A 26,610-nucleotide genomic window follows, 5' to 3' on the forward strand; every position below is an offset into this window, starting at 1 on the left:
TGCCTAAGAACAAGACTAGAGTTTTACCAGAGAACCTCAATTTTTCAGTCTCCCTCCAGCTATGTCCTGAAAGCTAACACCACGTGTTAGCCGAGCTCCCCGTCTCCTAAATGAGCAAGAAAAAAACAAGACAGCTGCCCCCGAGGGCTGAGCAGACAGCAGTCCCCTGGGTGCCAGCTACCTGCTTTTGAAGGAGGAATAAAGCACCAGCTTACTTTTGTCTTGAAAACAGAATACATCACTATCTCATCCTACTCTTACCACTCCATTAGGGAAGTGTCTGAACGTCACAATCCCATGTAATACGCATCTCTTAAAGTCAATTTTCAGAAGGCAACAACCTGATTAAATTCTTGACTGCAAAACATCAACAACAGAACAGAAAGAAAACCTACCGAATGAACACATATTTGAAATATGCAGTAACATGTACCTAAACCCGACGGAGTTGCTTTTTAAATCTATTTCTTGGACGCACTGGTGCGGTGTTTCACTCATCATTTCACACATATTTACACGTCTGGTTCTAAAAATAGTTGTGTTTCTAATTACTCCTGCTTTGTAATTTTCAGTACCATTTGAATTGAAGACTAAACGCCAGCTCTTTTCTGGAAAACTACTTTTAAGGGATGTCAAAAGCCACAAAATTATACTTCATTATGATTCCAATGTATGCTGATGGAGAACATTTCATTCTGGACAGAAATATGACAGCCAGAGCTCGCTTCGGAAAGAAAATCTTCAGCTGTTCAAATCACATGTAGCCAAATGCAAGGGGTAAAGAACACACAACATGGACAGTTGGAACTGCTAATCTGTACCAGCGCATCTAAAATACACTCGATATACCTTAGCAGACAGTATAAATTTCAAATACAAGCAATGCATTTACAGTGCCTATATATGTATCCTCTCTATAGCTATTTAAGTCATAACCCTGAGTCCTCTCGTGAAGAAAATTAATTTTAAAATAAAGATACTTTTAAAAGAACCGGATGAGACATTTTAAATTTATACTGAAAGTTTTTCTTTATTCTCCCCATAAAGAAATTATTTATTAAGAAATTCTTCATAAATAAACATTCCACGCGATTCCTTTCTTACCATAGGCTTATGACAATTTGCCGATATTTCTAAAACAATATGTTACCCAGAGCTAGAGTCTGAAGATCAGGAGGATGCCCTCCCGTAAATCACTCCTCCTTCCGGCGAGAGAGGGGAAAGGGGGATCTCAACTTGCTCTGGACAGAGGTCACCCTTCCATCAAAGAGAAACGTCCCACTCCCAAACCCACTCGTCCCTGGGTCCAGAGAGGACGGAGGCCAAGGCTTGAACCTGAAAGATGCTGTCACTCTTGTGATCCCAGGGCACATTCAAACCCTAACAGGCTGCTGCCAACATACTGCTCATCCTCAGATGGAAAAGGCCAGGGGTGACATCCCCAAGGGGAAGGCAGGAAGGAGAAGAGGGCCACCGTCACCCGCGTGACTCACGCCACCAGTTAGTGTCAAGCCCAGCGCAGAACAAGAGTCGAAAAATTGCTGGTACCCAAACTCCAGAGCAAACAGAATGGCAGCCCAGGGATGCACACCCACATTCCACATGCACACCTGCCTTCTCACATCTCCATCCTGCTAGCCTACCTCTACACCACACACACAGATGTATTCCAAAGGCCACCTGATCAGGCTTCAGAACAAATCCACACCCTGACACTGCTTTCACTTGAAAAATGCAAATCCCAATGAGATGTGGTTTCCTACCAAGAGCTTAAGGGTCTGGGAGCTCACGTCAGTGATGCAATGAATCCTTCCCGTTTAGACATTAGTAATTCTGGAGGAGGAGATGAGAGGTGCCCAGTGCTAAGCAAGCCAAGGCAGGTCCAGGTGCTGGGTGGCCGTGTGCCATGGGTGTAGTACAGTGAGGGGAGCACAGCCTGCAGGGACAGGGAGCACAGACCACAGGTCCACCAGGGCTCTCCACACAGCATTCAGCAAGAAGAGAGGTCATGAAACTTCTCCCGCAGCCTCTAGAGCTTTTGAGGGGGCAGGGATTAGGGGAGCAAAGAGATACATTTTTTGAAAGAATTGTGTCAGAATACCCCCATACCGCCACCCAAGTGCTAAAGGTATAAACATTTACAGCATGTAAGATGTCTGCTTTTGAAGAAAGAATGTTACTATTACATTCAAATATTTATAACTGCAGATCTCTGATCAAATACATTTCCTTTTCTTCTGCTTTCTTCCATTAGTTCTATTCCTTCTGCTGAAATCTATGCCTATCACTGAGAAAGGTTAGATGCCTCCAGCTAAACTTGGCCATCAAACACCAATGAAAAAGTTATTTATCCTGCACAACAGAGTTGCTTTATTCAGTTAGAAATCTAATTACATTATAAGCAAAATATCACTTAATGATATAACTAACACCAATGTTGAAAACGGAATAAAAACCACAAGAGTGCAGTGGCTTGAACACTGAAAATAAATATAAAAGGAGAGCACACACGTTTGGACAAACGCCTTCCCACTGAACGGAATCAGCTTCTATTTCAGTTTCCTATTTCTGTGCCATCAAGGTATAATGCAGTTGAAACCCTACACACAATCCCCAGCCAGACTTACAGCCACTCCCACAAAATTCTTTATAAAAGAGTCCTTCTGGTACATTACGAATAAGACCAATACGTACCCTGGAAAAGGAATAAATAAAAAATCCACAGCAACTCAATAAACTGAGCACTGGTTTTTCAAGAACTATCCATGACTAAACTCTACTTAAATTCCTAGGTCACATTATCATTTTTCCCTGTTTAGTGAGGCTAAAAACCATCTCTTAGCGTTTACCCCACTTTGAGTTATTCTTTTAAAGAAGTGTCCTTTTCTTTTTCACATAATTGTTGCTAAATTTAATCTCCACATCAAATGCTTCACCTGTAAGACTCAAATATCTCCAGTTGGGAACAAGTAAGGTAAGTGAAGTTAAAGTTTAATTCATGGAAGTGGAGACAAGGTGATTTCAGCAGCGACCTGTTTTCACAAACATTGCCTATTCTATTCACTCTGGGTTGGTCTCTGGGACATCTTATAAAGGTGGAAATGTAGGACTTCAGAGCCCTAAGAAATCTTTAATCTCTAAATTAGTGAGTCTACTTTAAAGGTCCTTTACAAATAACAATGGGATTAAGACTAGTGATGAAAACGATTCTCAGGTCATCAGTGACTAACGTTCAGTTACACATCCAAAAGTTAACAGTTCTTGATCAAGTAAGTTGCAGTATTTTAGGCCATTTGGAAAGATTACTCTGAGAAAGAAACGCTTTCAGAAATAAAATGAAGCAAAACTCCTTTCTTTCCACTACTGAATCCTGTACCCTACTAAACATGCTCCTTGGCAGTTCTGTTTCATTTTAGAAACACTTGCATCCTTCTCAGTTAGCTTTACAGCACACCCCTTGGGGTTATTTTTTATAATGTTAATGTGCTCTAAACGTTTCATTACATTCAAATTGGCAAGTTTAACAAAACAAAGCCCTACTAATGATCTAAGAAAAATATCAGACATAAAACACAGAAAATTCCAACACATCAAACTTCTCATTCCATTACCAAACTACTGGAGCCTGGCTCAGGGCTGTGTCTCCCAGGGCCCATTCGAGACAGCACGGGAGTTGCTCTCGTGAAACTGTCCTTCCCCAGGACCCGAACTCGCAGCCCCAGGCACGGCCGGCCAGCAACGCACCCTCCAATTTCACACAGGGGGGTGGGGGGGGGGGAACTGCGCCGCAGTGGCATGTGGGGTATTTAATTCTGGCCAGTCTGTGTCAATATAAATAACACTGCTATTTTGACGCCACAATCAAAGAATGCAAGAGAAAATGAAGGAGGAACAAACACATGATAAAACGAGCTCTTCTTTGCGCGGCAGTGGAAAGACCCTACCAAATAGCATGCATGCCTAGTTCCTCAGAGTAGCACTTACGTTCCTGAGCCAAAACACTCCGATCACATTCATGGGGAGGCACGAAAGATTATCTGGGGGAGATCCTGCTGGGAGCATAACCACCCTGCCTCTCCTGCGGTCAGTGCTTTAACGGCATTTATTACACAGCCACGGGGTGAGAGCGCCTCAATGTTTAAAGCCTCCTTCCTCAAAACTGGAGACGTACGGGCAGGTTCACGGGGGAGGTGCCTTTCCGCTGCACATTTAATGGAGACCTCGGTGACCTGCCGTCAGGTCAGCGCGGCGCGCGGCCCGGGGTCCGCAGCCCTGCCCTTTGTTAGGCGGCAGACCCCGCCGGCAGCCCCGGCCCCCGCCACGGGCCCCCCCGGCCCGCACGCGTCGGGCCCCACGGGCAGGACGCGGCCGCCCCACGCGCCGCAGCCCCGCACGGGGACGCCGAGCCCGGCGCCCCCCAGCCCCTCGCGCCCCAGTCCGCGCGCAGCCCCCGGCCCCGGCGCGGATCAGGTGTGCACACTTATGTAATCGCCCGGGGGCCACGCCTTTCCCACCGCCCCACCTCCGCCAGGACAAAGTGAAGTTTAAAATAGAAACCAATTACCTGGCCTCCACCGCGCCTCGGCCCCCGGAGCGCCATCCGCGCCCCCGCGCACTCCCCCGCCCCCCGGAGACCCCCGCCGCGGCCCGCACTCCCCGGACCCCGGAGACCCCCGCCGCGGCCTCGGCGGCCTCCACGCCCCCCGGAGACCCCCGCCGCGTCCCGCACTCCCCCGGCCCCCCGGAGACCCCCGCCGCGGCCTCCACGCCCCCGCCCCCCGGAGACCCCCGCCGCGCGCAGACCCCGCCCCAGCCAGGACCCCACTCCCAGACCAGGCCCTCACGCCCGGGCCAGGCCCCCCGGTCTCCCGGCTCAGGGCAGCCCACGGCCCTGCCTACCCCACCGCCCGGCCCCCGCCCCCCAGCCCGATCCCTCCCGAGCTAGAGCCGCTCCGGCCCGCACGGACCCCCGCCTTTGTTACGGTGCGAAGTTGGGCCGTGGGTCCCCGTCTCTTTCACTTCTTGGGTTACAGGGCAGGCGTGTGACGTCCGCTCCACATGACGGGGGCGGGGGGCGGGCGCCGGGGGGCGGGGGCGCGGGCCGGGCCCTCCCCCGCCGCCCCGCCCACGGCCCTCCCCCAGTGCGCCGGGCCGCCGGAGGCCCCCGCCCCCGGGGCGGGCAGGTAAGTGTCCCCGCCCCCGCCCCGCCCCGCCCCCGCCCCCCAGGCGCCCCGGGCCCCGCGCCGCATCCGCGCGAGAAACAGAAATAGGAATGATTTAATCTAGCGACACCTCCCCCTGCTGCCCATTCCTCATTCCGCGGGCTCCCGGAGATGGGGCGGGGGGAGGGTGGGGGGGAGAAAATCGAGTCGTCCGCGGGTTTAGGGGCGGAAATGGCCTGGGCGGGAGGCACGGGGCTGGACACCACCTTGTAACCGAGTTAGGATCTTGCTGGGGGAGGACGAAGGTCGCCCGGGGTCACCCATGGACCCTCCGGGTGACCTCTGTGCGTGGACCAGGCCGGGGCGCAGGGTCCCTCCCAGGGCTCTCGGAGAAGGAGGGGGCACGTGTGGGTCCTTAACCCGTTCCCGGCAGCATCACCGCCCTCCCGGAGCGAAGGAGCACAGCAACTCCAACACTGGACAGAGATGCTGCATGGCTCGTAGCACGTGTGAGCACGCAGCGCTGCCAGGATTCCTAGGGAAGTTGGTGCCGGGTTAAACCCGTAGGAGACGTGGGACGGCCCGTGACGCACTCCGCCCGTGAATGTGCCCATTGTGCGCGGGAGCCGCGGCCAGCGATTCGCATTCGTAAGTCGGGGGGGCAGCCGAACTTTCACTGACCACGAGCAGGTCACATCCTAGACTCTGCCATGGACTGAATATCAACTGCCAGTGAGAAAACAGAATCTGAAGTTGGAAGGTACATGCTGCCCTTCACTTTTACAGGTAACACCAGTTTCAACAACCCTCGATCTGGCTACGCTTAGAGCCCGGCGAGTGGGCTTCATCCCTCGGACCCCAAGAGCGCAGGGTGCGCCTGCCGCGTGGGAACGAGACGAAAGGAACCACGCATTTCGACGCCCCTATCTCTGAGAAGCATCATCGCATCACTCCTTTTCTACTCCTTCTGCACGTTTCGACTTGAATCCGAAAGCACCACCTATGCCCATTCTTTACAGAACACCCGGAGGAGGGAGAGTCTCCATTTGGACTGCTGCGTGCCCACCTAGCTGCAGCGACTCAGATGAAAGCGTGTCCACGTCTACAGCTCACAAGTGTGCACATCAGGAGCCTGCGGATGCGCGGGGCTGGTGGGTCTTAGTGCGCAGACACATGCGCGCGTGCACGCGCGCGCGCGTACACACTCAAACCCCAAATTACCTCCGGGATGGAGAAAGCCGCTGCGGATTGGCCGGGAGAGCCGTCACTCACACCCAGGGGGCAGGGAGACTTTGCAAGGCTGTTTCCTTTTTTTTTTTTTTTTCCCCTTCCCTACCGTTTCATTTATTGGTAAAACAACAGCAGAGGTCTGAAAGTTAGCCATCTGCGCCGAGAGAGTTTGCCTTCTTTAACGAGGGGGCGTCAGACAATATCCATTGAAATTTATTTCGTACTTCCACAATGGATGAAAGGGGAAATTAGCAACCGGGGTGGGGGCGGAGAGGGAGCGCGCGGTGAAAAGGAGGGGGTCATCCGGGAGGGGGTGGACGCGGGGTGAAGTTGTTCTCAACACCCAAAAGGGACTTTGACCTCTCATTGATCTCGCAATTAAAAAATGTTCTTCGCAGGTCAGATTATAACAAACTCCGGCCCTAGTTTATGAACTCATTATTTTAATTTTATTATTTAAGCATGCGCCAGCAAATCGTGTTTCCTTAAGAAAGAACTGACCTATTTTTGGCTGGAGATAAACGATCATGTTAACAGATGTTAATCTTGTAATCTGTTTTTCCTGTAAGCACTTTACATACCCTGGTTTCAGACCTTAAAAATAACATCTTTTCCAAAAAGACCTGACGTCACAATTCACTCCCTGAAAAATGACTCCCCCTCTCCAGTTTTTTTCCTCCGCAATGATTTCAAAGACATTAAATCTTTTCCACTTTATAAATGCTCATTTGTTCTGCCTCAACTCCCACAGGCTTTTATTTGCATTTCAAATTCCACAGGTTACACCAGTCGCCTTTTCAAAAAATGTAAACCAGCGATGAAGCACCAAATGGCCTTTCGTGCATCTGGATTAAATAAGGCACAGAATGGATTTGTTTTAAAAGAGGGCTGAGCGAGTTGATCTTTGCACACCCGGAGACCAAGTAATTCTTTATCAATAAGCCCAGCAGAATGAGCAAAATAACAGACGCAGCCCCAGAAGCTCCCGGTCGGATCCGGGTCTGCTGCGGAAGCTTATTAACGCTGGTAACAGAAAGCACCGACTTACAGACCCATATTTTTCGGGTAAAAGACTCGCTGTCTCTGGTCCCTAATATCAGGGACCCACCGGCTCCCCAGCCCGCCACGGCTGGTGGTCACCGCCCACCAACCATCCTCCACGAACCACTGTCTGAAATACCCCACTAGGCTGGCTTTTAACAAACTTATTCATAACAAAGTTTCTTTACAACTTGACGAGGCGGTTTCATCTAAATGCTGATCGCAACTCTTCAGTAGGTTAGCTCTCCCTGGAAATGGCAGGCGAGGCGCTTTTCCAACCACCCCCCTCACACACACACCCCAAGTATTCTTTTCTAGAGTATACCCGGGTATACATCGCGATCAATACCCCCACCCCCGCCAGGAGCCCCTGTCACCCAGACCCCCTCTCCCCACCCTGCGAGAACCCTCGCCCCCGCCCCCACCCCTGCCCCAAGTTCCCTTCCGGGCTCTCACTTCTTGCATGTTAGGGTCACTTACGCGCTCCCAGCTGATGGGCACGCAGCCAGGGGAGGGGGGAGGGAAAACAACGCCCCTCCCCGCACACACGTCCTCGAGGTAGCAGCGCTCGGTGCCCGCTGGCCTCGATCCCATCAGCAAAACCCTTAATAATTGAAGCGGCTCCTCGGGCCCCGCAGCCCCATCACCCACCTTCATTAGCCTGAGCGTTTTACTTTAAAGTAAGGCAATTTGCTCTTTGTCTCCTAATGGATGGAGAGCGCATCCGAGCTCCCCTCCTCCCGCGTCGCCTCTGACGAAGTGTACAAAGCCGGAGCCTCCTCCGCTCCCACCCCGGCCCCCACCCCGCCCCTCCACTGCGGTAAAAGCCACCTCCCGGGCGCTCGCTGGGCCGCGCGAAGTTGCATCTTGCCTCTCCCGGAATTGCGGAGCGGAGCAACTACCCACGGGGAAAGCCAGCCGCCCGCCCCGCGCCCGGGAGCCCCTCCCCGGCGCCCCGCACCCCCACCCCCGCGGCGCACGCCGGGTCCCCCACCCGTCGAGGCCTGGTCCCCGCGCCCCTCGCCCCCCGAGGGCCCCGCCGCGCCCCCACCGCGGCCCCTACCTTGGCGGGGAGGCGGCGGCGGCCCGGGGGAGGAGGACGCGCACGCCCCGCGCCTCTGAAGGTGAAGCCGAGCGCCCGAGGCGCGGAGCCGAGCGCTGCACTAGACCGACCGCGCCAGCTGCGCCCGGGCGCGGGGGAAGCGCGAGGGCGCGCGGGGGCCCGCCACGCGCCCGGCCCCCTCCCCGCGCCGCCCGCGCGCGCCCCGGACGCGCCCGCCCCGCCAGGACCGCGGCGCCGGCCGGGCTCCCGGGGCGGCGCGGCGCGGGGAGGGGGCCGGGCCCCGGCGGCCGGGCGCAGGCCCGAGGCTTCCCCCGGCCCCGGAATGGTCTGCCCTGTAGGAAACGCACACGCTCCACTATTGTCTCATCAGCACAAAGTTCTGCCACACTGCGGGGCAAGTCTGGAGGCTCGCGATGACTCAGACGCTGAAAATTCCTCCCCAATAGCACTGAATCACGGTCCCAGCGGCTCGTAGTCGCCCCTTCTTCCCAAGGACTAGATGCAGTTACGGGAAGCTGTTTACGCGCACACACGGATGCACACACAGGCACGCAGCCGTGTGTGCAGGCGTGCTGGGGATGCGTCCTCAGCCACCGGGCACCTGAGCACTCAGCCCGGAGTCCAGATTTACAGGCGGGTATCCTTCCGGTGGTCCCAGCCGCGCGTGCTTCACAAACCGCTTAGGGTGTGCGTTTCCCCTAACTTCCTGAGCAGGGTGCTGGGGGTCTTCCGACGCAGGGTGTCTGCAGATGAAGTCCGGAACCAAGATGGGGTCCCACTGGAAAGACTTCAGAACAAGGACTCTGCTGTATGGCAGAATTTAAAAATGCCTGTTGTTTTTTATTTTTACCCTTGAAAAGTTCCACTTTAATTTTTGTTTTTCAAACTCCATTTTCGCACCCCCACTACTATCTCCGTGGGCCGTAGCTAGCCGCACGAAGTTGAGGCTGAGAATGGAAATCCCAATTTGGCTCCAGAAAGCTTTCGTGGGGGGTGGGGTGGCTGCTAGAGGAGAAGGGGCGGGAGGGGGCGGCTGGAGGGGAAGGAGGAGAGGTGATGGGGGGAGGCTGTGGGACCGGGAGCCCCCCCCACCCGCGAGCCGGCGGTGACGTAGCGGAGGGAGCGGTGGCCTGCGCGGGGTAACGCTGCCCTCTCCCACCAGGCTCCCGGCCCTACGCTGCTCACCTCGTGACGATCCGCGGTGGAGACGATTCCACCCGAGACCGGGACGTCGCTGAGCTGGAGAGGCCGCGCTACAGGGCAGGCGCCACCTTCCGCGGGGGCATCTCTCTCGGTGCCCAACGTTCGCTAACGTTCACGGCTGCTGCGGCTCGGGGCCCTCTCCAACTCGGGGCATTTACAACAGAAACTGCCGGGGACGAGCGCCAAGGGAGGGGCTTGTGCCTGCAAAGCCGGACGCTCAGCCAGGGGGCCATTCTGCGTGTGTGCAGCGTGAGTGCAGGGTGTGTGATGTGTGTGCGTGGGTTTCCACGAAGGGAGGGGTGGGGGTGAGAGACAGGGAGGGAGCAAGAGGGCTGAGGACCTTTGCGAGCAGGATCCCTGGTCATAAAACGTGACGAGTGGTCTGCCCTACTGCGGAGAGCGGGCACCGCGTAGGTCCTTGACAATTGTTGCTGGCTTCAGCCCGAATGCCTCAGGGCGAGGTATTCTTGAACAATCAAATTTAAGTCCGATGCACGGGAAAGTATTGAAGTGCCCACAGTTCTTTACAATGCAGAGTAAAAATGCACAAATAAAAGGATCCCCCATCGCAACTGGTTACATGGATATTAGTGTCATATACCACATACTACCACATATACATGTATGCACCCCCCCATAGAGATTCAAATTTGCATACTGGAAAGTTTAATGCTTTTTGTAGCATTTTGGAATGGATTTGAGTCCATGGTAAAAATTCTCAGGTCTACTGAAGACTACAGGATTGCACTAATAACTTCCATGTGTGGAAAATTGACAAGTTAGGCCAGCAGTCCGTGAGCAAAACCTGCACACTCTTCCACCTAAAATTGTGATTTTCTTGACTTGCTTTCTCCCCTGCTTATCCCCCGCGTGTGATTTCACTCGGGCCACGTGGGTGCTACAGTGATATTGTGCTTTAAAAGATTTCCTTTCTTCCCCCGCCCTCTACACGGGGTGCAGAATCTGAGAATGTAACTTGAGAGGCGGCAAGAGTTACATCCTGGAAAATGGCAGCTTGAGGACCAGCTCGGTTTTGTTACTGGTGAGAGCGCCACTGGTGAGCCGAATATGTTTATATTGCTGTTCATTTGTCAACACACTATTTTAAAAATTGTATCAAAATATTTGAGTTCTCATACTACTCCTATAACATATTTAGCATTGTCAAAATTTCAGCTGTTTAATATCTTCAAACATTCAAATTCCCCATTAGAGATTAAGGACACCGTTTCTGCACAAAATATACATCCCCTGAAATCCCCCAAAAGAAGCCCTCCTATTTTGAAATGTTTAGGTAAATTACAATATTTGGGTGGAGAGAAGTCAGCAAGACTGATGGATTCATGGTTGGTTATATATTGGTTATTTACAACTTTATAACAGACAAGAATTCTGGTTAATGAAATAGATGGGGACAAATACTTATTTTTCCGTTATTACTGTCTAATGAATTATTTGTTCAGGATTTGGGACTCTATTGCTTCAAGCTAAGGAACATGGCATTTTAATGAAACAGTGTTCAATGGCTTGCCTGCGTATGTCAGGCGATGGCGTGCGATTGTTGGACCTTGAGATCAGAAAGGTTCCTAAGAGATTCTATTAGAGGATAGTTACAAGTGAAAAACAAACAGATACCCAAAAAAAAGAACCCCCTAAAAGGCCTCGCCTGTCTGAAAGCTGGAACTGAAACTCTCTATAGTATGAAATCTAAGACAACTAAAAATATTTATTAAATATGCATGCTTGAAATTTTAAGTGCACTATTTGTTAGTAAATATTTAATGTTGTCTTTGTGTGAATTTCTTAGGATTTTCTAAATTATATCTGAGAAAGGAGGATGACATTATATACAGGGATAACCTTTAGCGCTCTGAACTAATTTAAATTTACAGATTTCAGAGTGGATTAGGGATAAATTTGATTGAAATTGTTAAGTATTCCTAGGTAAAGGCTGTTTTAAGAGCAGTGCAGCTGCTGCCTGCCTTCTACTGTTTGGAGTAGGTAGCAATTTCACATATAAATGGAAATTGGCTATTTATTTAGTCACTGATGGTTTCAAAAACATTACTGCAATCCTAACTTGCTGTTCTTTCCTAAAATCTTTCCCTTTCATAGAACCTGGGAGGCTCAGAGAATACGCTGTATTTAGATTATGGAGGAAGGGAAAACAGCCCATCAGCATGAGTGGGTCAGTATGGAATTTAACATGTGGTGATCCCCTGCCCTGATGGGAGGCAAAGTTGTGATTAGATTTTAAATAGTCTTTACCAAATGGTTTCAGGCTGCTTGAATCTGAAGTTAGCCAACAGAATATTTTTAATCTTGGTGTAGAAAACTCTCTCAGTTGTTTCTTAAATTTTAATTCTATGGAAGGTGATGAATGCTGTGCTAGTGAAATAGACTCTATACATTTCTTCTAAACACACACACACCCACACACACACACCCCATTACCTCTAATGTGATCCATGCCCAGATTCTCCTAGCTTCTCACTGAGCAGCTTTGTCTGGTGCTGTCTTTTGTGTAAATTTGACAATTTTGGGTCAGTCTGTCTGGGCTTTAGGCTTAGTCAGTCATGATGGAAACTTGCGTGTTGTTTGAAAGACTTTTGTGATGATTTCTTCATCTCTCCGTGGAATCCGAGTCTGAAGACGCTTTAAAAGCCATACCTGAATATTTCGATACTTTAATAATCAGCAAAGCATCTCTTCCAGGCCTGTGCAAAATGGCCCCACATGCGCGGCACGGAGAATGCCTTCTTCATTTCTCCCCATGGCAGAAACCCTAACCTTCCCAGGGAATCCGACATCTTAACAATCTGTCCTGGTTTTCCTCTCAGAGGAAAACTCCATAATGACCCCTGATGCTATTCTTATTGCAACACAGGTTCTCTTTCACTCTTGTGCACCGATTTTGGTTATCGACAAAGATATCAGTAATAACTTTCCGTCACAGAGTTAGTGCAGGTTCAGAATTGAGAGAAAAGCACCCTAGAAAATATACAAACAGTTCCAGGGATTTGAGGGCACGTTTTCTCCCCATTTGCAGTTTGGGGGAACTACATCAGGACCTCACAGCAGGTAGAGGGCCCTCAAATCTGTTCTTAATTTCAACTTAAGTAAAAGTCTCAGCAACAGCTGGCTGCAGAAGAGCGGATACAGAATTCCACAGATGTGGTTCGTAATGGCTTGAAGCATAAAAGGAAGGAGGCCGCAGAGCAGAATTCATTTAAGGAAAGGCAAATTCAGGAAGGATCCCTCTTTGGAAAGATTTCCCATGTTAGGGGAGGGCGGAAGTGTTTTTCTGATCACCTCTTCTTAGCCTAGGTATGGTAATTGCTGAACAGACAGCTGGTTACTAACGCCACACGTTCTTTTTTTTTTTTTTTTTTTTTAATTTTATTTATTTTATTATTTTTTGGGGGGTACACCAAGTTCAATCATCTGTTTTGATACACATATCCCCATATTCCCTCCCTCACGCAACTCCCCCCCACCCTCCCTCGAGTCCCCCCCACCCTCCCCGTCCCAGTCCTCCAAGGCATCTTCCATCCTCAAGTTGAACTCCCTTTGTTATACAGCAAATTCCCACTGGCTATCTATTTTGCAGTTGGTAGTATATATATGTCTGTGCCACTCTCTCGCTTCGTCTCAGCTTCCCCTTCACCCCCCACGCCCCTCAAACCTCGAGTTCTCCAGTCCATTCTCTCCATCTGCGTCCTTGTTGCACCACGCGTTCTTACAACAGCAAAACCATTGACTTTTTCTGCCCCCAAATCTCATTATGTTTTCCCATGCATAACTGATTACATGTGCATCTTGATGCGAAATTTTCTGAGAGAACTGAAAATAAAATAAGGGAACCAGCAGCAATGTCTTTCACTGTGGGTAGGCAGATACACTTGCAATGCAACCGAGGAGGGTAAACGCTCAGAAACCTTCGCGTGAGACCCCATTTGACACATCACAGAATACGGTTTAAAGGAAAGCAGAATCTGGCATTTACGTGATTTGACGATGCTAGAATCAGGACAATAAGAAAAGAAGTGGTCAGGGCATGGATGAGTCGTCCCAATGAAGGAGTCAAGACATTTTGTTGATGAGGAAGGCTGGGTACAGTGTTTTTAGTGGCTTTGTATTGCATTAAAATAGACATAACATAAAATTTACCATGTTAACCATGTTTAGCTGTGTGGTTCAATGGTGTTAAGTACATTCACAGCCATCACCACCGTCCATCTCGAGAACTCCCTTCATCCTTTAAAACGGACTCTGCCCCCATCAACAACTCCCCATCCCCGCTCCCCGCAGCCCTGGGCCACCACCATTCTACTTTCTGTGTCTGTGAATTTGACTGCTCAAGAGAACCTCATATAAGCAGGATCTCACAATATTTGTCCGTTTGTGTCAGGCTTATTTCACCGAGCATCATGTCCCCAAGGTCTGTCCACGCCATAGCATGTAACTAGGTACAATTTTGCCTTCTTTATAGAGGATGTACAGGCAGGCGAGAACGTTGCCAAATAAACTGGTTAACAACGTGACTATAATCTCATGAAAAACAGTTCTCAAGAACTTATCTTCTCTTATGATGATCTCCTCATCTGGCTGTCTTTGCCTCCTTAGAAGCTTCTGGAGAAATGTGAAAGAAGGCCATATCCTCTTCCCGAATGGAAACCAGTGCAGCTGGAACCACACAGAGAAAGCCGAGCGTTGAATTTGAGTTAACTGCTCTCTGATTAGTATTTTCATGGCTGATTGATGACTTGTCACCAGACTACATCCCCCCAAAGTGGAGGAAGCATATTAAAATTCAGAAAATTAAAAATTAAAATCAATAAAAAGGACCAGTGACGTTGACATACCAGGCACCTGAGGTGGGTGCATGAATGCAGCCAGCCACCAAGGCAGCCCCAGGCTCCTGGCCCCAAGGAGAACCTCTGGTTAAGAGGGTCTGTCTTTCTGGGGACGGAACCAAGACCCCCGTGTGTCTCTGGGGCCTCACTGCCCAGCTGTGAGCGGACGTGCGGTTCTAGGACGCATGGAGGTGTTGTGTGGCTCCAGCAGTGAACCGTGGCTTTAAGTGTAACCTGGGCCAAAATGGAAGTTTGGAAAGAGACGAATGGTTGGATCTCTGCAGCGAGTCACTAAACTGTAGAGAGTCACCGAGAAGTTTTTGCTCTTCGTGTCAGCAGCACGGTGAGTGAGGTGAGCTGGACATGTCGGGGAGTCATGTCAGATCACCAAGGCATGTGACACAAGGGACAGTTCTTAAAATATTTCAGGCAGGCAGTCATTCTTTAAAGCACACAAAGATGAAAATTCAGAAAAATGTTTAAATCCTAATTTTTCACAACTGTGCATTCCTTCCTTCATTCCTTCCACATTTACTACTCTAACCCATGCACGAGGTTAAGTGCTCATTTAAAAAGGAGTATTTATTATATAAGAGCTTACCTTTTATGTCGTTTAATCCTCACAAGAATCCCACGAGGTAGGTGCTGCTACCGTTCCGTTTTACAGATGCTCAAGTTCAGCATGTGTGGCCCCATCCAGTGTGCAGAGCTGGCGAGGGTCAGGGAGGGGCCAGAAAGCAGTGGCCCTGGACCGCATCACTAACCCTTACGTCAACCCCCCCACCAGCCAGAGCCCGTGGCGTGGGCTCTTGTGAAGATGATTCTAAGGTGGACAAAGCCAAATCTGTGTCTCCTCGTAATAGCTTTAGGGCCTTGGTGTGAGCTCCAGTAGGCAGTTCTGCTCTGTGTATTGGTGTTTGCACGTGTGTAAGTTACATTGTTACAGCACATCCTCTGCACTTACGCCGTGAGTCACCCCATTTGGCATTTGTCACTCACCACGAAGTACTGTTGTCTTCTGGACACCTGATGTGGGTGACATGTTTGTGCAGGAAAACGTGCTCACTGACAGATAGAACCCCTATGAAAAGCTTCTTTAGTTTTCTCAAAGGATTTGAACTGCTCTTATAAGGTAATATAAAGTACAAAAGGATAGCGTAAGCAGTGGGAGGAATTGGGCTAGGAAAAACAAGAGTAGAAAAATGAAATCAGGCTCAAGATCAGCTCACCAGGCTTAAGATAAGTACACGTTGATCCCATGTGCTGTCAGAGGTAGCAGAATTTTCCTCTGAGCTTCCCAGCATCCAAAACAAAGAGGGAAGTACCATTCTTTACAAGATTTCCACGATCTGAAAAAAAGTTCATTTTTCCACTGAAAAACATTATGTCCTAATCCTGGTATCTAAGTGAAATTTCTCCCACAATTTCTCAAAAAGAAGAGACTGTGGTCAGTAATGGACTGCATTCCCAACAAAATTTTTACCAAACAACAACAAAAAAAACCCAGAGAGTGTTCCTCACTGTCGTTTGGAGGTGACGTATCAACCTACAGATGGGAAGACTTTACATTGATTACCTTACCTGCAAAGTGGGAACTGCACTTTGAGCTACTAGGAACGAGAGAAGTGACCGGTGCCATCTCTGGAAACTCTTTCAATGGTGTATTACTGGGGACAAATATAAGTGCTTTTCTGAATACGCAGGTTCTCTCTCATCATATAGCTGCTGATGTAATCAATATTATAAAATTATATGTTCATTTAATACATTGCTTTAAAACAGCTGAAGGCATCAGAAATGTTATCCCAAATTGTATCGTGCTCTTGAAATGGGGATCATTTCCAGAACCATTTTTCCTCATTGATTTTTTTTTCCAGTTGTTAAGTCACTTTCTCTTTTTTGCTGTTGTTGAAGTATAGTTGATTTACAATGTTGTATTAATTTCTGCTGCACAGCAAAGTGATTCAGCTACACACAAATATTCTTTTTTTATATTCCTTTCCGTGATGGACCATCCCAGGAATTGGATACAGTTCCCCGTGCTCTGCAGTAGGACCTGGTTGTGTATCCGTTCTACGCGTATTGATAGTAGTTAGCATCTGCTAACCCCATCCTCACTGATTTCCAAACTCTTGTTTGTTTTCATAAAATGTCACTGGAGTGGTCAAGTGGCATTGGGAATCTGGGATTCACACCCCAAACTGCGAATGTTTAAGAACGGTTTCCATTTAGTACCTGCTCTAGATGTTCTCCACTCTGTTGGGACACGTAGGCTCCTCCCCTGCCCCTGCCCACTGCCTGGGGCAAAGAAAGGGTCAGATTCCCTGGGGCCACAGACCCTCCTACTACAGAACTTGTCAGCTTCACCCTGGCAAACTCCAGAGCTAACCAGCCCTCGCCTCCTGCAAGCAGCGAGGCCTCTGACTGTCCTGGGTTTGCAGAAACTTCTGGGGTCTCAGGGCATTTGAGTAACATGCAGCATGGGCAGGTCTGGACGCACACGTACTTCTCTGTGTCCTGCAGCTTAAGCCCTTTGGCTTCTAGAAAGCCTTTATTTAAAATAAATGCAGAAAAGATGTGTTACACTGTGAGTTACAATCCAATCCAATCATCCATCAAGTGCCAAACTCTGTTCAAATAAAGTTCATGGAGGGACTGACAAAGTTACAAAAGCGAGGAAATTCAAAGAGGAGGGGCTGCCACTCAACCCGGGGTCTCCCTGTTGTGCAGGCAAAGTGGGGGCCAAGTGGGCCAACAGACAGAGCGACGGTGGTTCTTTCCTTTTTTGCTCTAGTTTGCTTCTGAGTCGTGCTTCAGTAAAGTAGGGCATGGCTACGAACAAAGCAATCCTTAAAAATGAAGTAATTTCTATACATGCTTTTTTTTTTTTAGCAAATAAATTACCCGATACTTACTGTGGGGGGGAGCAGTATTCCACTTTCCAACCCCTCCCCCACACCACTTTTTTTTTTTTTTTTTTTTTTTTTGCAGTTGAGCTTATCCAGTTGTTTATGTTGGGATTTCCTAGATTGGAGCACAGAAGTTACTTTTAGGCAAACTGATCATAAACTTCCATCCTAGAGCCTGTGTTCTTTAGGACATGTTACTAAAACATAATTTTACGGATATTTCTCATCATAAAAGATATTTCTTTAGAACAATACAAAAAAGCCTAATAGGAAAAAAAAATGGAAGTATTATATAGATAACTGTTAAACTACTCTTACCCTTTCCAAGCCAGGAAATTTCATCTTAGTTTTTAATCTTATTTTTGAATGCAGTGATGTGCTCATTGTACCACCGATTGAAAATATGATGAAACTTTCTTTCATCACCAACAACATGAAAGGATTCCAAAAATTAAACTCTGCTCTGGAAGAACTTATAATGATACGAATGTCTTTCTCTTCCCCCATATCATACCTCATGGCGCAGTCTTACTTCACCTTCCTTGCCGTGCAAAATTGCAGGGAAGTTAATGCCGCAAATACCCTCCTTATGCATCCCAGCACCATTTCAGTCTTGAGTACCCAAACAGGGAATAGACACTGAACATCTATGCCAGAGATTATTAAAAGTTTGGTCATCTCACGCTCTGAGAAAAAATATAGAAACCAAGTGAAAAACAAATTTTGTTCAATGTACACTGTGTGGAACACATTTCCAAATGTGATGGGAGTTCTGTATATATTGGTCTCATCCATGTTAGCGGGGGGTCAGAAAAGCCACATGACTTCTCTCTTTTGTGTGTGGCGATACCTGTTTTCTAACTCAAAGTTAACAGGTAGAGAATGCCATAGATATGAAGGTGGGAACGATGAACGACAGATGATTCTTTACAAGAGAACAAAGTGCGTGCGTCAATTGTGGAATGTCGAATCCTCCAGCGACTGAGGCACTGTTGTTTTTGTGAGTCTCCGAGTCCTCACACCAGCTGTGATCAGAACAGATGACCATCATATGCCTTCTGAAACAGACGTAGAGGTTTTGCCCTATAGAATTATAATAATTACACATACTACCTTTTGTGTAGTTTATTTCATTTAGTTTAATTCTGCTCACAACAGCAAAGTGAAACGGCTCGAAATTATTAACTCCTTTAAAAGTTGAAAACTCAGAGCAAAGCGGTTGTGTTTCCTTGTGGCGCAGTCATTTAGAAGCCAGATTGTTTTGAATTTATATAATGTTTTTAAGAATTATGTGTCTAAGAGTATAGCTCTTAAAATCCCTTTGCCCCACGGTGGGATGAATTGGGAGATTGGGAGTGCCGTATATGCATTACTAATAAGAAAAAAATATATCAAATTGTACACTTTAAATATATGCAGTTTATTGTATGTCCGTTGTATCTCAATAAAAGTTCTTTAAAAAAAAATCCATTTGCCCACGTACTACAGGAAAGAATTTCCTCCTTGTTGTGTGAGCGCCACTCTGCCTGTTATGAACTTTGAAGGCAGAACAATGCCCTCGTTCTATTGTGTATGATTTCCATACTCCTTGGTATAGGGACACTGAGAAATTTTAATAAGAATGGTGATTCTTTCTCTAGCCAAGATTTTCTTGCAAAATGTAGTGGTCAGTGATGAGGTGCAAATGTGGGATAATTCCTGGATAGACTCAACTCTATCCACCAACTTCAACTGCACATTCAATGATAATCTTAACAGTCTTCATTAAAAGAAAGGATGATGTTAAACAAAATGTAAGAGGCTAAAGGAGCACCAGGAGCATCCGACCTTAAACGCACGCAGGATCGGTAAGGCCACGTGCAAGTCATAAAGCCTGAAACGTCCGTCAGGGCGCTGGACGTTATCACGAGGATGAAAACATACTAAACACAGAAGAGAAGCATGGGCAGCGGCACCACTCACTCAGCTCATTCGTGCTGAGTGCAGCTTCCTGATGAGGAATTGCACTGGGCCTTGAGGGTCTGGCCATTGCTCAGGGCTTTGGGCAGCGATGCTGCGCCAGGAGGGGGGCTGGGGGTCCTGGCTCTCAGGGAGACACCCACGCACGTGTTCCCAGGCGCCGTGTCCTGGCCGCCTCCAGTGTTGGCTGCAGACTCTGTTGGTTCCTCGGCAGCCATCACTCCAGCCCCTTCCTCCACCCCACGTGCTGTCCCGCCCGGGCGCGGGCCGCGCTGCCTGGGAAGCGCAGAGCAGCCCAGCTCCCAGGAGGGGCAGCTGGGTTTGGTCTAAGCCGATTCGGGGCTCCCACTGCCCCAGCTGGGGTTTTTGTCCATACGTCCACATGATGCCAATGCTGGCTGGCTGGGTGGAGGTGGAGAAGCTTCTAGACAAGGGTCCTCTCATGGATAAAAGGAATCAGAGGTGGAGAAATAGTTCTCCTACTTGTCCCACAAGGCGAACACCTGGAGCAGGGGTACCTCGGAGCCACCTCCCACCTCTGATTCCATAAGCTTGGAGCAGATGCCCTATCCTGGGCTCCAACAGAGGAATTTCCCATTTTGTTTTAGCCTTTAGGCAGAGATTTCTGTTTCTCTTCGTTGAAAGCAACCCGAATCTGAGTTTGAAGTGGCTGTTTGCTTTGCGAGCTGCTCCCTGGTCTGAGCCCAGAGTGGCTGAGGACGTGCCCAGCCAAGCAAAGGAAGGCAGACTTCCCGAAGGTGCCTGGTGGCCACCAAAGCATTTTAAACAGGAGAAGGACACAATCAGATATATTTTTAAAGATGGCTCTGACTCCAATGAGGAGGAAGGTTTGGGGGCAGAGAAGTCCACTAAGCGCTAAGGTGTCACTGAAATTGAAGATCAAAATCCGGAGGCCTCTCCCACTGGGCGGAAGACGGGGGTCCCGGGCGGATGTTGAGAAGGAGAAAGAAAGGGCCGTGGCGTGCCCGGCAGGCGCCCCTCCGTCCTGGAGGCGGGAGAGGCCGTCTGAAGAAAGAGAGAAGGGCCAGCACTGTCAGACCCCGCTGCGCCTCCGTCTGATTTGAGACCCTTGGAGACGCTGCCAAGGGGAGAGGCGGGTGGCGAGATCCTACCTGGAAGGGTCTTAGGGTCAAGGCAGAGGCCTTTCTATCACTGTGGTCCGTCCGACGGCAGGAGAAAGGTGAGTGTGTTTGATGGGATGTGCAAAGAAGTGAACACACAGATTCTGGAGGCTGAGGACACACCACGTGGCCCTGGGCATCTGGGAGATGACCCTCGGCTCCCGCCTGGTGGGGCCACTTGACTGGCCACGGCCTACAAACAGGGGCTGCTTCGTGCCTGTTTGGGGAGCCTCGGCCCATGCCTGTGAGGTCAGCTGCCCGCGGGAGCGGAGTGCCTCCTGGACCTCATCTCGAAGGCCTTATTCTGAGGCCCTGAACGTCTTAGCTGTTGGGGCAGGTACCCTTCTGTCCTTCAGGCCCAAGACCCATCTTGATGCTAATTCTAGACACTACATCTCATTCTATATCTGCTGCCTCCCTTATGAAAATCCCCTCAAAATGTAGAATTCAAACTTTATGTTTTCCTCTCACCAAGTTTTGGCCAACCTCAGGGCCTGGTTTCTTCTTCTGAACTTCAGACTAAAGGAAATTGGAAATAAAAAATAAATTTAAAAGAAGATGAACAATAGAAGAAACATGGGTAAGTAAAGAAACCACACACGCACACACACACAAAAACCCTAAAAAAAAATGTTGCTGCATTTAAATGTGTTGATTGTAAAAAATATAAAAATAACTATCTAGAATAATAATTCCCCCAAATTGCAGGACCAGAGGAAATAGAAAGAAAACATGGTGGGACTTCCCTGGCAGTCCAGTGATGAGAGCTTGGCTTTCACTGCCGGGGCCCAGGTTCCGTCCCTGGTCAGGGAACTAAGATCCCACATGCCACTCGGCTCAGCCAAAAAAGAGAAAAGAAAAAAGCATGTTAAGATTTTTTGTTTCTGTTGGGTAGAAAAAAGAGAGGTTCAATATATGTGTTCAAAATGTATGAGTACCAACTAGAAAAGAAATCAGAAGGAGTAAAATTTGTTAAAAACTAACAGAAACTTGGAGAAATCATGGTAAATAGAAAATACACAGTGTAAAATGAGTTAAAATGTATTAGGAATAAAAATAAATGAGAAGTGAGACTCTAAAATCGGTCTTAAAATTTAGTTATATGCTATTCATGAGAGACAACCTGAAACAGAAGAAGTTTCAATATAAAAGGACAGACATCAGGCAAGTATTAATAAAAATAAATTAAATGTAATAATAGAAACAGCAGACAAAATAGTATTCATGAGAAGAAATAAAAGGAATAGTTCAAACTGGGAAAAGTTATAAGATTAAAGTCATGGACACTTAAATATCTAAACATTAGAGCTTCATATAAAGCAAGCACTAAGAAATACCAAGAAAATAGACAATTCAGCCATTATAATAAAGGACTTAACACACATCTAACAGAAATCACAAGTTAAAGAAGCAAAAATAGTTGAGAATGACAGTCAGTAAGGTTGAGCTAATAAAATATGGAATACCGTAGCTAATGAAAAGAGAGATACTCTCTCTGCAAATAGTTCGGAAACAGGAATTGTAAAAAAAAAAAAAAGCCACAAGGAACTACGGATAAATCCCAAAGTGCAGAAATCATAAAGGCATTTTCTGCGCCACCATAAGACAACCTGAAACTAACAATACAGAGACAGCCAACCACTTGCTAGAGAAAAAAAAAATAAAAAATTGAACAAAAATGTGAAATACTTTATATAACTAATATAAATTTAAAGATTTTAAAGAGAAAAACAATTCGAAATTACTAACTACTTAGAAAAAAAAGAAGTGACAGCTCTACATATCAGTCTTAAATAAGAATACATTTATCATAAACTACATGAAGTAAGGTTTCAACTCAGAAAGTTGTCCAAAAAATGAAATAAAATCAACCTAAAAAAAGTAACAGCAAAAAAATCAGTAAAAGTCAAACAATAATGAAATAGAACAATGAATTGAACAATGAAATTTAAAAAAAAGATAAAGCCAAGTCTAATTGAGACAAAAAGTAATATACACAATCAAAAGATATGGAAATACTTTTAATTATGAAAAAATAATGTGTTTATATCAATAAATTTAACAATCCAAAAGAAACAAATTTTTCCAAAAATTTTTAGAGAATATGTTACCAAAAGTGACTTAAAGAATAAGTAGCAACCTTAAATAAACAAATAATAACAGAAAAATTTGAAAATAAAGTTAGATCTTTTTTCAAAATCACTAGATTAAATGGTTTTAATTTAAAATTAAAAAAATTTTTCAATTATGGAAGTAATGCATGCTCATTTTAAATGAAATATTCAAACAAATGTAGGTATATATAGTAAAAAGATTAACTCCCCACGCCCTCGTTTATCCAAATGCCAATGCCGGAGATTAGCCCATCACTACGAACAGGCAAATGTGTGTGTGTGTGTGTGTGTGTGTGTGTGTGTGTGTGTGTGTAATTTACAAAGCAGAGATCTTGCAGCACCTACTGCTCTACACTTACTTTCTACCTTCAACCACAGATCGTGGCGTCATTCCATGTAAACACTACGGCAGATGCACGGTCTTCACGTGCGTGGACATGCCACAATATGCTGTAGAATACTGATGTTCAGTCTTCCCTGGCTTCGAAGAAATAATCACCCATAGACAATCCTTTACAACCTGCAAAAATCCCTTCCACCAGACTGTTTGGGGGGAAGTCTTGAAATGAAACAAGAGAATAAGTTACTTCTTTTTTTTTAATTTTTTTAATTTTTATTTTTTTAAATCTTTATTGGAGTATAATTGCTTCACATTATTGTGTCATTTTCTGCTGTACAACAAAGTGAATCAGCCACATGTATACATGTATCCCCACATCCCCTCCTTCTCGAGCCTCCCTCCCACCCTCCCTATCCCACCCCTTCAGGTCTTCACAGAGCAACACGCTGGTCTCCCACAAGTTACTTCTGCTAACTTCCCACCAGCACTGAGGAAATGATTGGTTCCTGTACAGAATAATAACGAAAACCAATTCGAAGTAAAACCTTCCCAGATTAGCCCAACCATTTAAAAAATATATACATACCCCCCAAATCCTGCCTTTTTTTCTGTAAGAAGAATTGCTAATCATGTTTCTCCTTTGGGTCAGGACCGACTTGCACTTCCTGTTGAGAGGAATTAAGCAAGTTCTCTCCCTCAAGCATCTACCTCAAGCATTCCGCTGCTGACAAGTGTTCGTTGAGTCCTTCTGTGTGTTTGTTTTCCCCGAGTAATTCACTGGCGTGAAAATACCTAGAGTGTCCATCCAGATCTCGATGAGCCATTATCCCTTTCTGAGGCTGCGGGCTGAGAACTAGAAAGAATGAGACTGTTTCCTGGAAGGACACCATGAGGAAAAGATATATATCAAAACTGGAAAGTGAGAAGAAGTCCAAAGTCACCCTACTTAAACTGCCAGGGTTCTGTTAGGTCATCTGTGGGATGGTGTGAATAGCAGAGTCACAGGCTCCAGAAAAACTAAGATTAGGACCAATTAAAAGACCAATTAGTTAGTGTAGGGTTTTATACATTGTTTTTACAATATCCCAGACTTCCTACAAAGGCTATAAACAGTGTGTGACAACTGTAGTACTGTCCCTACTTCAGATCTACATTCTCTTCCTTTAACATTTTATTGGAGGGAATTCCCTGGTGGTCAGTGGTTAGGACTCGGTGCTTTCACTGCCAAGGGCCTGGTTTCAATCCTTGGTTGGAGAACTAAGATCCCGCGAGCCACACAGTAAGGCAAACAAACAACAACAACAAAAAACATTTTATTGGAATCATCTAAAAGTCATGCCTCCCTGCCTCATATTAAACATGGCAGGGTCTTTTTCAACAAATGGTGGTAGGACAATTGGATATGCACGTTCTCAAGACCGAAGGTAGACCACTTCCTCAAAATACGCCCCCAAATTAACTCAAAATGGATCATAGGCCTAGATGTAAGTGCTAAAACTATAAAACTCTCAGGAGAAAATATGTATTAAATCATCATGAACTTGAGTATGGGCAAAGCCTTCTTAGACGTGATACCACATGCAAAAAAGAAAACAAATTAGATCCAATCACAATGACAAAGGACACTGTCAAGAAAGTGAAAAGAACTCACAGAATGGGAGACAATATCTGCAAATCATATCTCATCCTGATAAGGGCCCTGTATCTGGGGTATAGAAAGAATGCGGACAACTCAGTCATTCAAAGACCAACAACCCAATTTAAAACAGGCAAAGAATCTGACTAGATACTTCTCCAAAAAAATAGGCAAGTGACCAGTAAACATAAGAAAAGATGTTCCACATCATTAGATGTCAGGGAAACGCAAATCAGGACCACGGTGAGAGACCACGTCACACCCGCCAGGATGGCAAGGATCAGAAGGCAGACAATGACACGTGCGAGCAGGACGCGGTAGGGTCCTCACACCCTGCTGCTGGGAAGGTCAAGGATGCAGTCACTCCGGAAAACAGTCAGGCAGCCCCTCAAAAGGTTAAACACAGCGCTTCCATGTGACCCAGACAGTCCACTCCGAGGTATATACCCAGGAGGGATGAAAACTCAAGCCCACACAAAAACTTGTCCATGGATGTTCATAGAGCATTATTCATAACAGCCAAAAAAGGGGACACAGCCACATGCGTACCCCCGATGGATGGATACACAGTGTGTGGTAGATGGGAATTCCCTGGCTGCCCGGGGGTTCGGACTGTGCACTCCCGCTGCAGGGGGGCGGCTTCCACCCTTGGCAGGGGAACTAAGACACTGCATGCCACATGGTGAGGCCAAAAAATAAGATAAAATAAAACTGAAAAGAAAAAAAAAAAAACCCGTATGTGGTATAAGCACACCATGGAGGACAATTCGGCCGTGAGAATAATGAAGTTGCCATCCTCCCTACAGCCTGGACGGTCCTCTGCGAAGAGTACGTTGAGAGAAGGATACTGGGCACAAAAGGCCACGTGTTGTACGATTCCACACACTGGAAATGTCCAGAAGGGGGAAATCCACAGAGACGGGAAGCAGAGGAGAGTTTGTCAGGAGTGGGGGACTTGGGAGAAAATGGGGGGACTGCTGATGGATGTGGGGTGATGGAAGTGCTTGGGTCCTAGAGAGAGGTGATGGTTGTACTCCGCTGTGTATATGACCAAAGCCACTGAATGTTCAGTGTGACTAGGTGAGTTATGTGATCTGTGAATTATTAACTCAACAAAGTTACTGTTAAAAAATAGCAGTGCCGTTACCAACGGTCTTGTTCTGTTAAGCACAAAAAGGGGATTTAATGGCCTGAGAGAAAATGTATCTTCCTAAGTACTGCATCATATTACAAGTTATTTTTTCTCAAGTACGCCTCACTTGCCTGGTCTTCTGGTCATTTAGAGAAGGGCCAACGTCACAGCTGTGATACATGACAGCTTGGCATCTGAAGGAGAGAGACGGAAGGAATGGTTTCTTGCCGTGACTGTGCCATGATTAGCTGTGTGACCTTTGGCAAGTCACTTAACTTCTCTGGGCCTTAGCTCATCTGAAAAATGAGAAGCCAGAACTAAACAAATTGGCCCACGTTAGAATTCTGTGATTCAGATTTAAAATGGCATATATAAATATAAACATAATTATGAAAGCAAAACATATTGTATTTGTTTATTTTTTTATGATGTAATAAAATGTGAATCAGGGGTTGTCTTGTATGACGGGGTGATTAGTGTTTTACCCTCATATGTTTCTCAGTTCTTCCGTAACACAAGCATATTTTATTTTATACTTGAAAAAAAACTTTTTTGTGTCGTACTGCATGTGTTAAAATGTGATAACTTGATTGAAGTACAAGTCTGTTAAATCTGTAAATACAGATGCAAGTGTAATTTTCCAGTGATGGGTGGAGATATTACAACCCCTGAGTGTTTTTAAAGTCAGAATTTTCTATACAGAATTAAGTTTTCTTTGTCTAAATGTGTTCTTGGTTTTTCAGGTTGAGTATAGTCTTTGGCTGATAACTGATTGTCAAATACATGTGCATATGCTGACAATTCACACAGACGCTGAGGGAGA

The 26,610-nt window shown here is 46.9% G+C and overlaps 1 protein-coding gene across 1 annotated transcript in view; it reads right to left on the reverse strand.

Moving 5' to 3' along the window:
* ZNF516 (zinc finger protein 516) overlaps positions 1-8,654 on the reverse strand; it is a 112,252-nt gene extending 103,598 nt beyond the window's left edge. The window contains exon 1 of the mRNA XM_057699170.1: positions 8,497-8,654. The gene's annotated coding sequence lies outside the window, so the exon portion shown is untranslated. The remainder of the gene's footprint in view (positions 1-8,496) is intronic.
* Between the last annotated feature and the right edge of the window lie 17,956 nt (positions 8,655-26,610).

Source organism: Hippopotamus amphibius, chromosome 11 (genome assembly GCF_030028045.1).
Source record: "Hippopotamus amphibius kiboko isolate mHipAmp2 chromosome 11, mHipAmp2.hap2, whole genome shotgun sequence".
NCBI lineage: Eukaryota > Metazoa > Chordata > Mammalia > Artiodactyla > Hippopotamidae > Hippopotamus > Hippopotamus amphibius.